We start from the raw sequence: 13,943 nt of genomic DNA on the forward strand, positions 1-13,943 counted from the left end.
CTTGTAGTTTCTAACATTGCAACAGGCCTATGAACACCTACCTGGGTCATCTAACAGATAGACATTCACAGAGACGGGCATTTGATTACAGTGAAGTTATATTAGAACAGCCCTATTTAGAGGGTTGTCCTCAGGTTAAATGGTGTCCTAGATTCAGGGCTTCTTGGCATTTCTTATTGCCTATTAGCCTCCCCTGGAACACATCTCTCAGTGAACCCCACTCTCTTCCTCCAAGCCTGGCCTCCCTAAAACATAACTGTTATTGTTTCTTCCTTTCCTTACATGTTTGCCTTACTCTCCAGCTTTTTTTCTCCAGAAGACATGTTCTTCTAGGTGCTATGATATGGAATTCAGAATTTTTATACAACCTGTTCATACACTTATGGCCTACACAAAAAGCATGAATAAGGAAAGAAATTCCTGACTGATATTAGTTTTTCTTACTTCACTTTAACATACCCTAACTGGACAAGACTGCACAATAATAACTCTATAAAAAATGACTGAATTAAGCTGAGAGCCTGGGGGACACAAGGCCTCCAGAACCCATGGGCTTATAGATTCTCCAAGGTTCACTTCAGATTATTTTCAATATTTTGATTTGTAAACAGCCTGAGCAAAAATCATAAATTAGGAAAGAAATCTGGTCTTTTTTTTATCTCAAGGAAGAAAAAAAGTTGAGTTCAAGGTTTAATGTTCAAAGCTAACAAAGCAGTAGCTTACAATAATCTAAGAAGAGAAATATTTGCAAGGATACATAAATCCTGTCTGGGAATAGTCAGCATCCCTGCCTCCTCCTAAAAAAAAAAACAAAAAAAAAAAACAAACCACATACACCTGATGTGTATCACTCTGCTGTCTGACTAGGTTGAAACTGAAATCAAAAATGGCCACAACCATATACTTCAAGTGGTTGCTGTCATAAATACAAATAGCATGCCTCTTCATTTCTATGCTCAAAATTACATATTTCAACCTTCTGCTGTAAGATGTATACAAGAAACTTGCCTCCTTACCACTACCTTGAAAAATTAACCACCAGTGCTAGTGTCTGATGTTTGATCTTGAGATAAGTGAAAAAAAATGACAGTACACTGCCCTTATATAAGCTATAGTAACCTTCACTGCTCACCACTGAGGTTTGTGAGAAAGTTAAAGAAATAATGACCACATTGTCCTTAACCATCATTCAATCTGTAGTGACTTTCTGAAGTCTGTAAGTAAAAGAAATAACAGCCACACCATCTTCAGCCCCCCCCCCCCACACACACACACACACACTCACATAAGCTACAGCAAACTTCTGTGTACACCTCTGTGCAGAGTTTGCTCCACCACTAAGCCTATGTCAAAATACATTTATCCAGTCAAGGGTATGGTGAACACCAGGGCCCTAGACGTTATTAATGTTTGGGTATTTTGTGATGTACTTTATGTCTTATTTTTGTAAGATAATGATATAATTGTATTTATTTTTACTGCTACTCTGCAATTTTGTGTGTCTACAGAGATAAAAATCAGTGATGTTTTCCACACACACACATTCACCTTCAGGTAAACTGGTGGAATGCCAATTCACCTATGGTATGTCATTGTGCTCTCCAGATCACTTGGGTAAACCCATAAAGCTACATGGAAACATTAAGACTCCATATAGAAAAAGCCACAGCAAATAACTCAACCAGCGCAAAGCACTGTAAAATGACAAAACTACTTACTCCACCACTATTCCAATAAGCAGTTGTTTTCACACACATCCTGCTTCTGCCAAGCCACCCAAGACAGACACCTGTTAGTTGCAAGACTGATATTTGTAATGGTAAGTAAAACAAATTATTGACAACTTATTACTCTTAAATACACTGCACCCCACCCAACCCCAGCCCAACGCACACATACACCACAGCAATACTAGTTTTACACTGATTTCAGCAAATGCAATATATTTGCCACATAAGACAAGTGATTGAACATGAATAATTGTTAAAAATCTTAATGTGTGTGACAGGCCCTTTCAATGTGGTCCTGCATGGAACAGGAACTTTTAAAGCTCAGATGAGGAACATTAATCCATACCTTACAATGTCTTTACTTATGAATTCTGGGCAAAGCCATAAATACTGGGGAAAAAAGTGTCAACATCAGGGACAATTTAAAATATTTTAATTCACTAAAAAGTTGACAGAACGTTTGCATCAGTATGCATTTCCTGAAAATCTGAAACAGGATATGTCTGACATTACCTACTGACTGAAACCCTTGCTGATTTATCAGGAAAAAATGCAAAAAAATTAAAGAGAAAAGGAATAATAAATCAGGAAACTTGCCAGTTTTACTTTATTCCTCAGCAAATGTTGGAACCATGCAGTCCTGTGTTTTGTAAGAACTGAAAGACAGCATATTTTTTTTATATCTACATTTACTTTTGGTACCATAACAGCTATAATAAAAAAAAAAAAAAAAAAAAAAAAAAGTGCTGCAACAAATCAGGTCCCATCTTGCACAAAGTGGACCTGAAAGATTACAACTCTACTATGACATCCACTCAATTCCTTCCAGGTAAACTGTATTAAAGAGAAAAAGAAGTTGGACATGGCAATCAACCTACCACTCACTGACTGCGAGCAGTCCCACATTCCCCAATCAACCTACCACTCACTGACTGCACGCAGTCCCACATTCCCCAATCAACCTACCACTCACTGACTGCAAGCAGTCCCACATTCCCCAATCAACCTAACACTCACTGACTGCAAGCAGTCCCACATTCCCTTCCCCACAGCCAAATGCTACTGTTGGCAATCAACCTACCACTCACTGACTGCAAGCAGTCCCACATTCCCTTCCCCACAGCCAAATGCTACTGTTGGCAATCAACCTACCACTCACTGACTGCAAGCAGTCCCACATTCCCTTCCCCACAGCCAAATGCTACTGTTGGCAATCAACCTACCACTCACTGACTGCAAGCAGTCCCACATTCTCTTCCCCACAGCCAAATGCTACTGTTGGCAATCAACCTACCACTCACTGACTGCAAGCAGTCCCACATTCCCTTCCCCACAGCCAAATGCTACTGTTGGCAATCAACCTACCACTCACTGACTGCGAGCAGTCCCACATTCCCTTACCCACAGCCAAATGATACTGTTGGCAACCTACCACTCACTGACTGCAAGCAGTCCCACATTCCCTTCCCCACAGCCAAATGCTACTGTTGGCAATCAACCTACCACTCACTGACTGCAAGCAGTCCCACATTCCCTTCCCCACAGCCAAATGCTACTGTTGGCAATCAACCTACCACTCACTGACTGCAAGCAGTCCCACATTCCCTTCCCCACAGCCAAATGCTACTGTTGGCAATCAACCTACCACTCACTGACTGCAAGCAGTCCCACATTCCCTTCCCCACAGCCAAATGCTACTGTTGGCAATCAACCTACCACTCACTGACTGCAAGCAGTCCTACATTCCCTTCCCCACAGCCAAATGCTACTGTTGGCAATCAACCTACCACTCACTGACTGCAACCAGTCCCACATTCCCTTCCCCACAGCCAAATGCTTCTGTTGGCAATCAACCTACCACTCACTGACTGCAAGCAGTCCCACATTCCCTTCCCCACAGCCAAATGCTACTGTTGTTTTTCTTGGAGCCATATTTAGCAGCAAGTCTTTGACGGCATTTACCCTATAGTCGTGTGTTTCTTGGGTAACGGATGCAAGCTATGTCTATTTGCATGTAGCAAAACAACCACTGGACCTCCAGTCTCTCTATATCACTAGCTTAGGTAAGCTGCCATTTGCCACCCCTTCCTACCACCTCCAACTGATTAGTCAAACTCTGCATTGTTTGGGTCATTGTCAAGGGTTTATTTCTCTATGCCACAGAGCCAGGAGGATTCGCCTAATACCGTAAACACTTTCTGCATCCTACTGTTAAGTAACAGGAACATCCCCTGAAATTTGCCATCCTTCCCTCATAGGTTATTTTCCCACATGTGACGGTCTTAGAACTTGGGTTAATTACATTTCAAACAATGCTTTTGCTCTCTGGCACTGTGTGTGTGGTGTGGTGTTTTGAGTGAGTGACTGTGTATGTGTATACATGAATAACAATATGGGTGTGCCTACGTGTCTAATTTTACAGTGATACTGTGGTTTGCATTGCAAACTCAACTGTCATGTAAGACTTGTATGTATAACAAACACGTGGAGAACTATTTTTTTTTCAGATATTTCACTTTCATTCTTTTCTGCTGTTAACCAAAACATATAAATAATGTAGTTTTGCAGCTGTAATTTCTGTTGAAAGGCAAGCTCTATTGCAAATACTACGTGATATATAAATAAATGACACAGACGCACTACTTATTTTAGAAAATAATACGATATATTTGCAGAATAACAGATATCAGTCAGATATAAATATCTGCCACCAAAAGGCAAAAAAAAAAAAAAGAAAATATTTTCAAACAGAAAAATACAAAGTTCCAAAAACTTAAGGAAGCAACAGTATTACAATAAAGAAAAACATCACCTTTGTTTTGATAATAGTATCATTCATTCCAACTTTTGTTACCTTTATGCATGTCAGTCTCTGTCATTTAATGCATTGCACATAATTTGCACTTGAGAAATTTGTCATTGCATGCCACAACATAGTTTGCCATTGCCATATAAAAAACATTCAGAATATTAAGTGAATGTAACAAAGGTTGTCAACACATATTTAACAACACAGTGCCCTGATGAACTGTAAATAAACAGCTTTAAGTTTTGCATTTGCCATTAAAGGCAATTCCTGAATGTTAATTCTTTCTGAAGTACTATATATCCATTAGTTTTAGAAACTGTGAAGACAAGGACAGGAGGGCTAATTTCTAGGTCAAACAGGTGTCATTTCCGGTAAGTTATCATTGTACATATTTCTTATTAGTCATTCCTGCTTCACTTGGCATCACACACACTGAATTTCAATGACTTTAGCCTTAATTCCTTTCACCAAGGACATCCATGCATGCGGTAGATTGGTGCATTCAGTTTCTCTTCTGGTTCCTATGCATATTCATTAATATTAGTTACCGTACAGATGTCTTGGCTACACCATTAGCCACTACATTAAACAACAGTATTCAGCATCCCTGTATATGTCAGGAAGCTGCAACTTTCCAGCTAAACAGTTGCTAAAAGTTTTTTTTTTCTTGCACTGTACTTGTCTTTCTCATATCACGCAAAATGAGGGAAGACATAAATTGAAAATTAATATTACTTTCACTCTAATTGTAACATGCACTGAAGATGCCATATGCTTAATTCTTTTTCAGATATTTTTTCATTCACTTGCTTTACTGCATCCTTTCTCTATCTTTCTGACAAATGTTCATCAGTTCTTTGTCTCCTTTACCACCATTCCATCATCCTTTCTTTCCAGCTATCTCTTCTGTCAATCAGTTTCTCTTTGTGACTTTCCTCTTTGACTCTGTCTGCACCTTTGTTGGATTTTGTGTGTGTGTGTGTGTGTGTGTTTGTGGGGGATAGTAGGCAGGCAAGATGATATTTAAACCTCCATTTTACTTGTAGATGGCATTTATCTTATGCTGCCGCCCATTCATGTCATTTATATTTCAGCAGCTAAAATGAGCAGAGCATATAAATAGTTGTGTAAGTGTGTTTGTTGAAGGGAAGAAAGGATTATCACTGCATTAGTCAAATGATTAAGGAATGCAGGAAATACAGTGATCCATATATCTGTGTTTTTCATTTTCCATACTAGCTGGTCAGCAGCAGAAGATAATTCCAATACTAAGAAACTAGATGTCACAAACAGCAATATTGATAAACATATGCGATGTGCATGAGGAACAAGTCATTCTGTTTGATGTGCAGACAGGTGTATAGGTCATGGACAGAACAATGTACCTGTTAGGCAGTACACAGTACCATACAACATTTTATGTAAATAGAAGCATGCATCTGATGGACAGAGCCATCTGTCTGTTAGGACACAATCACTGTAGCCCTGAAGGGCTTGTATAGACAATCATGTTTCTTATGGATGGAATCAGTACCCAGTCAGTGCAGCACTGAAGGAGAAGTACAGACAGGCATGTAACTTATGCACAGAATCATGTGTCTGTCAAGACACACACAGTACAGCTCTGAAGGAAAAGTACAGACAGGCATGTAACTTATGCACAGAATCATGTGTCTGTCCAGACACAGAATACAGCTCTGAAGGAGAAGTACAGACAGGCATGTAACTTATGCACAGAATCATGTGTCTGTCAAGACACACACAGTACAGCTCTGAAGGAAAAGTACAGACAGGCATGTAACTTATGCACAGAATCATGTGTCTGTCAAGACACACACAGTACAGCTCTGAAGGAAAAGTACAGACAGGCATGTAACTTATGCACAGAATCATGTGTCTGTCAAGACACACACAGTACAGCTCTGAAGGACAAGTACAGACAGGCATGTAACTTATGCACAGAATCATGTGTCTGTCAAGACACACAGTACAGCTCTGAAGGAGAAGTACAGACAGGCATGTAACTTATGCACAGAATCATGTGTCTGTCAAGACACACACAGTACACCTCTGAAGGAGAAGTACAGACAGGCATATAAGTTATGCTTACAGTCATATGTCTGCCATGACACACTGTGCAGCAATGAAGGAGAATAAATACAGACAGGCATGCATAGTTCTCATCTTTTTGCTCAAGAATCAGGAACAAGGCCAAAAACCAACTGGGGTACAGAATCCCAGTGTCAGGGACAATTTTAATTAGTACTCTAATTTAGTTAAAACAGTTAATAGAACAAAGGTTTTGCATTATCATGCATTTTTTGTCGAGTAAGTATTATGAAATCTAATGTCATGCATTGTTTATTGTTTGCTGTCCTCGGTGATTTACCAGGAAATAAAATGAGGAATAGGGAAACAATATGAGGCAAAGTCTGGGACAACCTTTAACCTCATTGAAAGTTGAGCGGCATGCAGCCATGTGGATCATGCACAGAATCATGTGCTGTCAAGGCACAGCATGCAGAGCTGAAAGAAATTGCCAGAAAAGCATAAGGCTCATGGACATGCCTATAAAGACACATCCAGTACAGCACTGAAGGACATCTACAAAGAAACATAGAGTAATGCAGCGAATCATGCTTTTTCTCAGGACACACTTAGTGAAGCACCGAGGGGCATACACAGGCTGTCATGTGACTAATGCACAGAATCTCATGCCTGTCAGGTCAAGTGCAGCACTGAGGGACATATTCAGACAGACATGTGACATATGGACAGAATCATGTGTCTGTCATGATAAATGCAGTGTAGCACTGGAAACAGGTACAGAGATAGACATGTGACTTGCAGACAAGAATCAAATGTCTGTCAGGATACATTCAGTGCAACACTGACTGACATGCACAGACAGTTGTGACTATTGGAAATAATCACATGCCTGTCAAAACACACACAGTGCAGCAATCAAGGACAGTGTGTACAAACTGGCATGTGGCTTATGGATAGAATTATGTCTCGCTTGAGGCATACTATGTAGCATTGAAGGACGTATACAATGGTAGTAACTTATGGACAGAATGACTGGTCTGTCAGAATAACCTCATTGCGGCACTGAGAAAATCTTGGGCACAAGCCTCGCTTCTAATCAGGAACTTTTCTTTACAAGAGCAAGAAAGAGAACATACAAAATACTTGCTAATTCGGCCCATCTGGCCCAAAACTGGTTCTCAGAACTTGCGTCTGGAAGGAGGTACCTCAGCTTCCACTGTAGGACTACTAGATTCAGGAACAGTTTGTATCCTACAGCTGTGAGACATATTAATACGGACACCAACTATAATACCCGATACATAGAAGCCTCTTTTTTTTCATTTAATCCTGCTGCTCTGAGCAATTACCACCAGCATTACTATTATGCAATATGATGGCTATACTGAGTCACATCTAAGGTTAACAAGTGCAATATGGTAACTAAACACCTGTTATTCACTAGTCTCTGTTTATTCTCTATCTTAACAGTGTAGGGGTTTGGTGGTTGATATTTATTATTTATCACTGGATAATGGGAAGTGAATGTATTTATGTAATGTTAACTGCGTCTTGCATGTCTTACGTGTTATTTTCTTTCTTATATCATTGTTTGATATGGCTGCATCTATGTTATTTGCACTGCATTTCTCTCATGAGCTGACATTTGTAATTTCATTTAGGCTGCACTTGTGCAGTCCTAAATAGCAATAAAGTTTCTTTGAATCTTTGAAGGTCCTACATGGTGTACTGAAATGGAGTTTGGTACCTCAGCAGTGTCAGTAGTACTTAGGGATTTGTACAGATCAGCACATGATTTCCTGTACACAGTCCTGTGGCTGTTATTATGGCACAGCCAGTGCAGCATTCAGGAAAATGGACATGAACAAGCAGACAGTTGGCACATCGCATCATGTGCCTGTCAACATACATTACAGCACTGAAGGACATGGACAGGCCATAGTCAATATAGTACTGAATGACATGCACAGCCTGGAGAGAGGCTCAAACAAAATCATGTGTTTATCAGGACAAACCCTGCAGAACTGTAGGACATTTACAGACATATGACTCAAGGACAGAGTCAAGTATCTGAAAGGACAAACATATTACAACACAGAAGTACATGCACAGACATACATGGATTAAGGATAAGAGCATGTCTCTGTCAGAAAACACTCAGTGAAGCACTCGTCATGTACACATATGCATTTAATTTATGGACATGATTACATACCTGTTCAGACATGCTCCATGCACCACTGAAGGACATGTAATATATAAATATTGGAGTGTGAATCATGGACAAAATCAAATGCTTGTCAGGACTAACATAGTGCAGCACTACAAAACATGTAATATGTACATACTGGAGTGGGAACCATGGACAGAATCACATGCCTGCCAGGACTAACATAGTGCAGCACTGCAGAACATGTAATATGTACATACTGGAGTGTGAACCATGGACAGAATCACATGCCTGCCAGGACTAACATAGTGCAGCACTGCAGAACATGTAATATGTACATACTGGAGAGTGAACCATGGACAGAATCACATGCCTGCCAGGACTAACACAGTGCAGCACTGCAGAACATGTAATATGTACATACTGGAGTGTAAACCATGGACAGAATCACATGCCTGCCAGGACTAACACAGTGCAGCACTACAAAACATGTAATATGTACATACTGGAGTGTGAACCATGGACAGAATCACATGCCTGCCAGGACTAACATAGTGCAGCACTGCAGAACATGTAATATGTACATACTGGAGTGTGAACCATGGACAGAATCACATGCCTGCCAGGACTAACACAGTGCAGCACTGCAAAACATGTAATATGTACATACTGGAGTGTGAACCATGGACAGAATCACATGCTTGTCAGGACTAACACAGTGCAGCACTACAAAACATGTAATATGTACATACTGGAGTGTGAACCATGGACAGAATCACATGCCTGCCAGGACTAACACAGTGCAGCACTACAAAACATGTAATATGTACATACTGGAGTGTGAACCATGGACAGAATCACATGCCTGCCAGGACTAACACAGTGCAGCACTACAAAACATGTAATATGTACATACTGGAGTGTGAACCATGGACAGAATCACATGCCTGCCAGGACTAACACAGTGCAGCACTACAAAACATGTAATATGTACATACTGAAGTGTGAACCATGGACAGAATCACATGCCTGCCAGGACTAACACAGTGCAGCACTGCAAAACATGGGTGAGGTACTCCAGAGCCATAGGTGGCACAGTGCAGAGGGACTAGCTGCTCTTACAGCTGTTAGGGGATGTAATCAGCAGGTCACAGTGGGATGGAAGTGCAGTACTGGCATTTACTGATGAAGCTGCAATGATACCGAGGCTTAACAAATGAATGAAATTCAGGTGCTAGTAGCTGTAGTAGAGTGTTTTTTACAGATGTAGTAAGCAGATTGTTATAGTCAAACATTTTTTTTTCTGGAGGGGGTATTGTAAATTCTCAGAATACCTTTTATTATTTCCTTAATATTAACTTAAGGTGGTGTTTGGCAAACTGCCTAGGGTGCTAGATGAACCAGCTAAAGTACTGATGCAATGAATTCAATGCAGCTGACCACCCCAGCTATGTCAGCAGCACAATTAGGAAAGTCATGACCCTTTCCAGGGCATGGGGTGGCGCAGTTCAAGAAGGCCAGGCAAGCTGCACAGTAAAGTAATCACACCGAAGAGAGGCATGAACATGCACAGGGTGTGCTTCTCAGGAGGACTAATAAAGAGGGTCATCTGGGCTCAACAATGAAACAGTTTCTACATCTGCAGAATATACAGTGCCATGCACAACAAGGTAACTAAAACAATATGTTAGAGGCACACAACAAGACTGCCCATATGCTTACAGGACATGTAGTATCATAGGCAGCAAAACAGCTATAACAAACTGTTAGGGGCATACAGCTAGACTGCTTGCAGACCCTCTGGAGATGGGTTGCAGAGAAAAACACTTTAGAGAAAGGTGTGGGTGGATGCATTCTGTGTACTCATTTGGGAATGCACAGCAGAGTAGTCTGTGTGACCTACTAATAGCACCATAGTATAAAGACAGAAGGATAATTAAAGTAAGGATGTACAGCAATTGCAGATGCTAACAGTCAGGGCCTGTTGGGCAAAATGGGCTTCTGAGCAGTGTGTAGTGAATGGAGGATAGTGTGTGTGTCTGTATCCTATGCAGGATCACACTGGGAGAAGCAAAGTTGAAACTCTAGTGGGTATGCGATGAGGATGGGCACTGCTTACTGACACACACAAACTCCCTCTCTCAGGCAACCCCATATATGCATGCTTTTGCATCTGTGCTGCTGTGTAGTTGACCACACAGTTCTATATCACTGCCAAAGTGCTGATGCATGACATGCCTGATCATTAATGGATATTGAATGGGCACAATTCACAAATATTCTCTGTGTCAGGTGCCTCATCTCATTCTCATGCCCACCTGCCTAAATGTGCAAATCATTACTCAGTGTCAAAAATACTGAGGGTCCACCTCAGCTGATCCTCTGTTTGAAAGGGTTTTGCTACATCTGAAATTACTGGTCCTGATATTCTGTTTGACTGTTTGATGTAGCATCTGCAACTGAACCATGCAATGTCAAAGCATGCATAGTCAATGTGTTGCTTTCGTCAAGCATCATTCCTATAGACTACAGTTGTAAGTGCCCTAACCCCCCCACACACACAACCTGTATACCTTGTGTGGTGTGCTTTATATAGTTAGTCTGAATACTAACTGTGGTGGTGGTGGTGTTAGTTACCATGACTAGACTGCAGTGATGAGAGCATGCTAATGTTGACACACCACTACATAATTTCTGACTTTCATTCTGAAGCTATCATTCCCTCCCCAAGGTTTGTGGACTACATACATATGTCTTTGAGCAGTCACTAAACCTTTTCCTGTATTATGCACAATTGCCCTCATTTTTACCAGCCATGGAGTTTGTCCACTACACTCATGGATCTCACACACTATTTACTTTATAAGTTTTGGGCTCCACCTGGATTTATCAATAAATAATATATGTCTGTAAGTAATAGCAAGCAATATCAATTAACATAACTCATGGGACACAATGTGAAATGAAACCCAGACTTATGTGTTGAAGTGGAACAAAGTGCTTCATGGACACATATGCAAGGGAGAATGTGTGAAAGTTCATTAATTCCGATACATTTAAACAATGAATAGTTTTCAGCTGTATAACATTATTTTTGATGTCACAGTGAACTTTGATATTCTATGCCATTTCTTTGTGTGTCTGTCTCTAAGGTGTGGCTACAACAATTGAAAGCAATTCACTTTAACATGTTCTATTTTATTTAATTTTGGGAGGTCACCTGTGTTTCACTTATCAACACTCACCACTATCTTTTGGCCCTTTCATTCCTTATAAGAGAAGAAGTGTATCAGTCCCACTTCATCCCTGTGAGGTGAGGCCAAATACCAAAAGGTATTATTTGGGCAGCCATCAGGACTTTCCTACTTGTGCCTCTAACCCCAACCACTGTTGGCTAACATGAATATAAGCATCACTACAGCAGCTTCACTATACCCATCCCCAGTGTGTATCTGCTTCTACACACATGCTGCAGAGGGATACCTTCCCCATCTTGGTACAGCCAAACCCATATCACCAGTCCTGGCCATGTTCAGTACTTGCAACTCTCTGATTGGAAAGTGAGGATTAGCCAGTTGGAACCATCATTCCCTCCCCAAGGCTTGTGGAGCAATTATTAGGTACTCACTCATACCATCTCCCAGCTTATTCTTTCAGCACATATTCACTAGTTGAACTTGAGTTGTCTGTATCATAATCAGGATTGTAGCAAGGGTGGTACAAAGGGACAGATGCCCCAGGTATAAGCTGCTATGTGGTGTGATTAACATTTCAGATGAGTTGTCAATTGGCTCCAATTGTACTAATGACGTTCATTTAAACAGCATTGTGGCTTAAATTAATCTGCTTAGTTGAGTGTAACTGTTTGCAACTCTATTAGTAAGTATAATTTAAATTTTCCATATTGGTTGTGATCTTTATTAGAAATGGGTGGTGTTTTCAGGATTGCTCAGGCTACCAGTTTTGTCTTGCTACCTCTCTGATTGCAGTCAGGTCTTTATCCATCTATGTCAAAGAGTAGAGATAAAGATGTTGAATTATTAACAAACAATAATTTGGTTTGTTACAGAGGATAAACCAGATGTAGCCATCTCATTTCACTACTGGCTTCATGTGACCACTGTTTCCTCATATGAGGAATGTGGACCTGTTTGTGTCTGATTACTGATTGAAGGTAGCTTGCATCAGCTGACTGTGTAGTGTATATTACTGTGCAGTCCACTGAATTACTACTTTCAGGCAACTGCATATCATCTCATAAGGAATTGTAAAATAAAATAATGAAAGTGAATTAAGCAATGCAAAAAGTGGTGAAACAAGATACAGATGCATGTTTATTTCTTAAGTTAATGAATGTTTCACTTTGTTGAGGGAAGGATATTTATTTTAAGGGTAATAAGAGAACATTGTTATTTGTTACCTGATAACTGTGTTCTTTGGACTACTAATTTTTACTGGGAATATATAATAGATGTTGAACTTCCTAATGTTCCATATCAAAATCTAGCAGTTTAGTAAAGAGCATTAAAACTGGTAACCATTTGAAATGTTGGATCGCACTAGAGTGAGTCGTGAAACATGGAGACTGAACGGCTGAAAGAAAGAACTTAAATTTCCTAAGTTTGAGATGGCTATTTCTCATGATATTCCCTTTTCTCTGAAGTATGGAAAACTCAGAATTGATATATATATATATATATATATATATATATATATATACACACACACACACATATATAAATTTGTTTTTTTATACATATAAAATAACATTAGTGTGACTATAAGACATGTTTTACACATCCTGCTGTCTTCTTCACATTATTATCGAGACTGAAGTTTTCATATACTCTGCAGTAAAATACATTTAAATTTAAACTGTTTGAAAGCACTGGAATTTTCTCAATTCACAGTTGAGCTACAACAAAAAGAAACTCCCTGGCACAGTTTAGGACTACACACACACACACACACACACACACACACACACACACACACACACAGAAATGTCTGCACTGTAAATCTAGAAAGCACATTGCTATAGTCACTAAAATGCTAAAGCAGTGCCAGCATTCATTTAAGAATCCATAATATCACCCACAGCTTCCTAAATGAATGCAGGTGCTGTACTCATGCCTCATCAGCATCTTACAGTCATGCCCCCTAACACCTTACACTGTACCCTTCG

At 40.1% G+C, this 13,943-nt stretch overlaps 1 long non-coding RNA gene across 1 annotated transcript; it reads right to left on the bottom strand.

The window, feature by feature from the left end:
* Positions 1–4,373: 4,373 nt before the first annotated feature.
* LOC122811476 lies at positions 4,374–13,422 on the bottom strand. Its single transcript, XR_006366261.1, has 2 exons — positions 5,495–13,422; positions 4,374–5,461 (listed from the first exon to the last, which is right to left on the bottom strand). It is a non-coding gene; the product is annotated as an uncharacterized LOC122811476 (long non-coding RNA).
* Between the last annotated feature and the right edge of the window lie 521 nt (positions 13,423–13,943).

Source organism: Protopterus annectens, chromosome 9.part0 (genome assembly GCF_019279795.1).
Source record: "Protopterus annectens isolate FY-2018-M chromosome 9.part0, PAN1.0, whole genome shotgun sequence".
In the NCBI taxonomy this organism is placed as follows: domain Eukaryota; kingdom Metazoa; phylum Chordata; order Ceratodontiformes; family Protopteridae; genus Protopterus; species Protopterus annectens.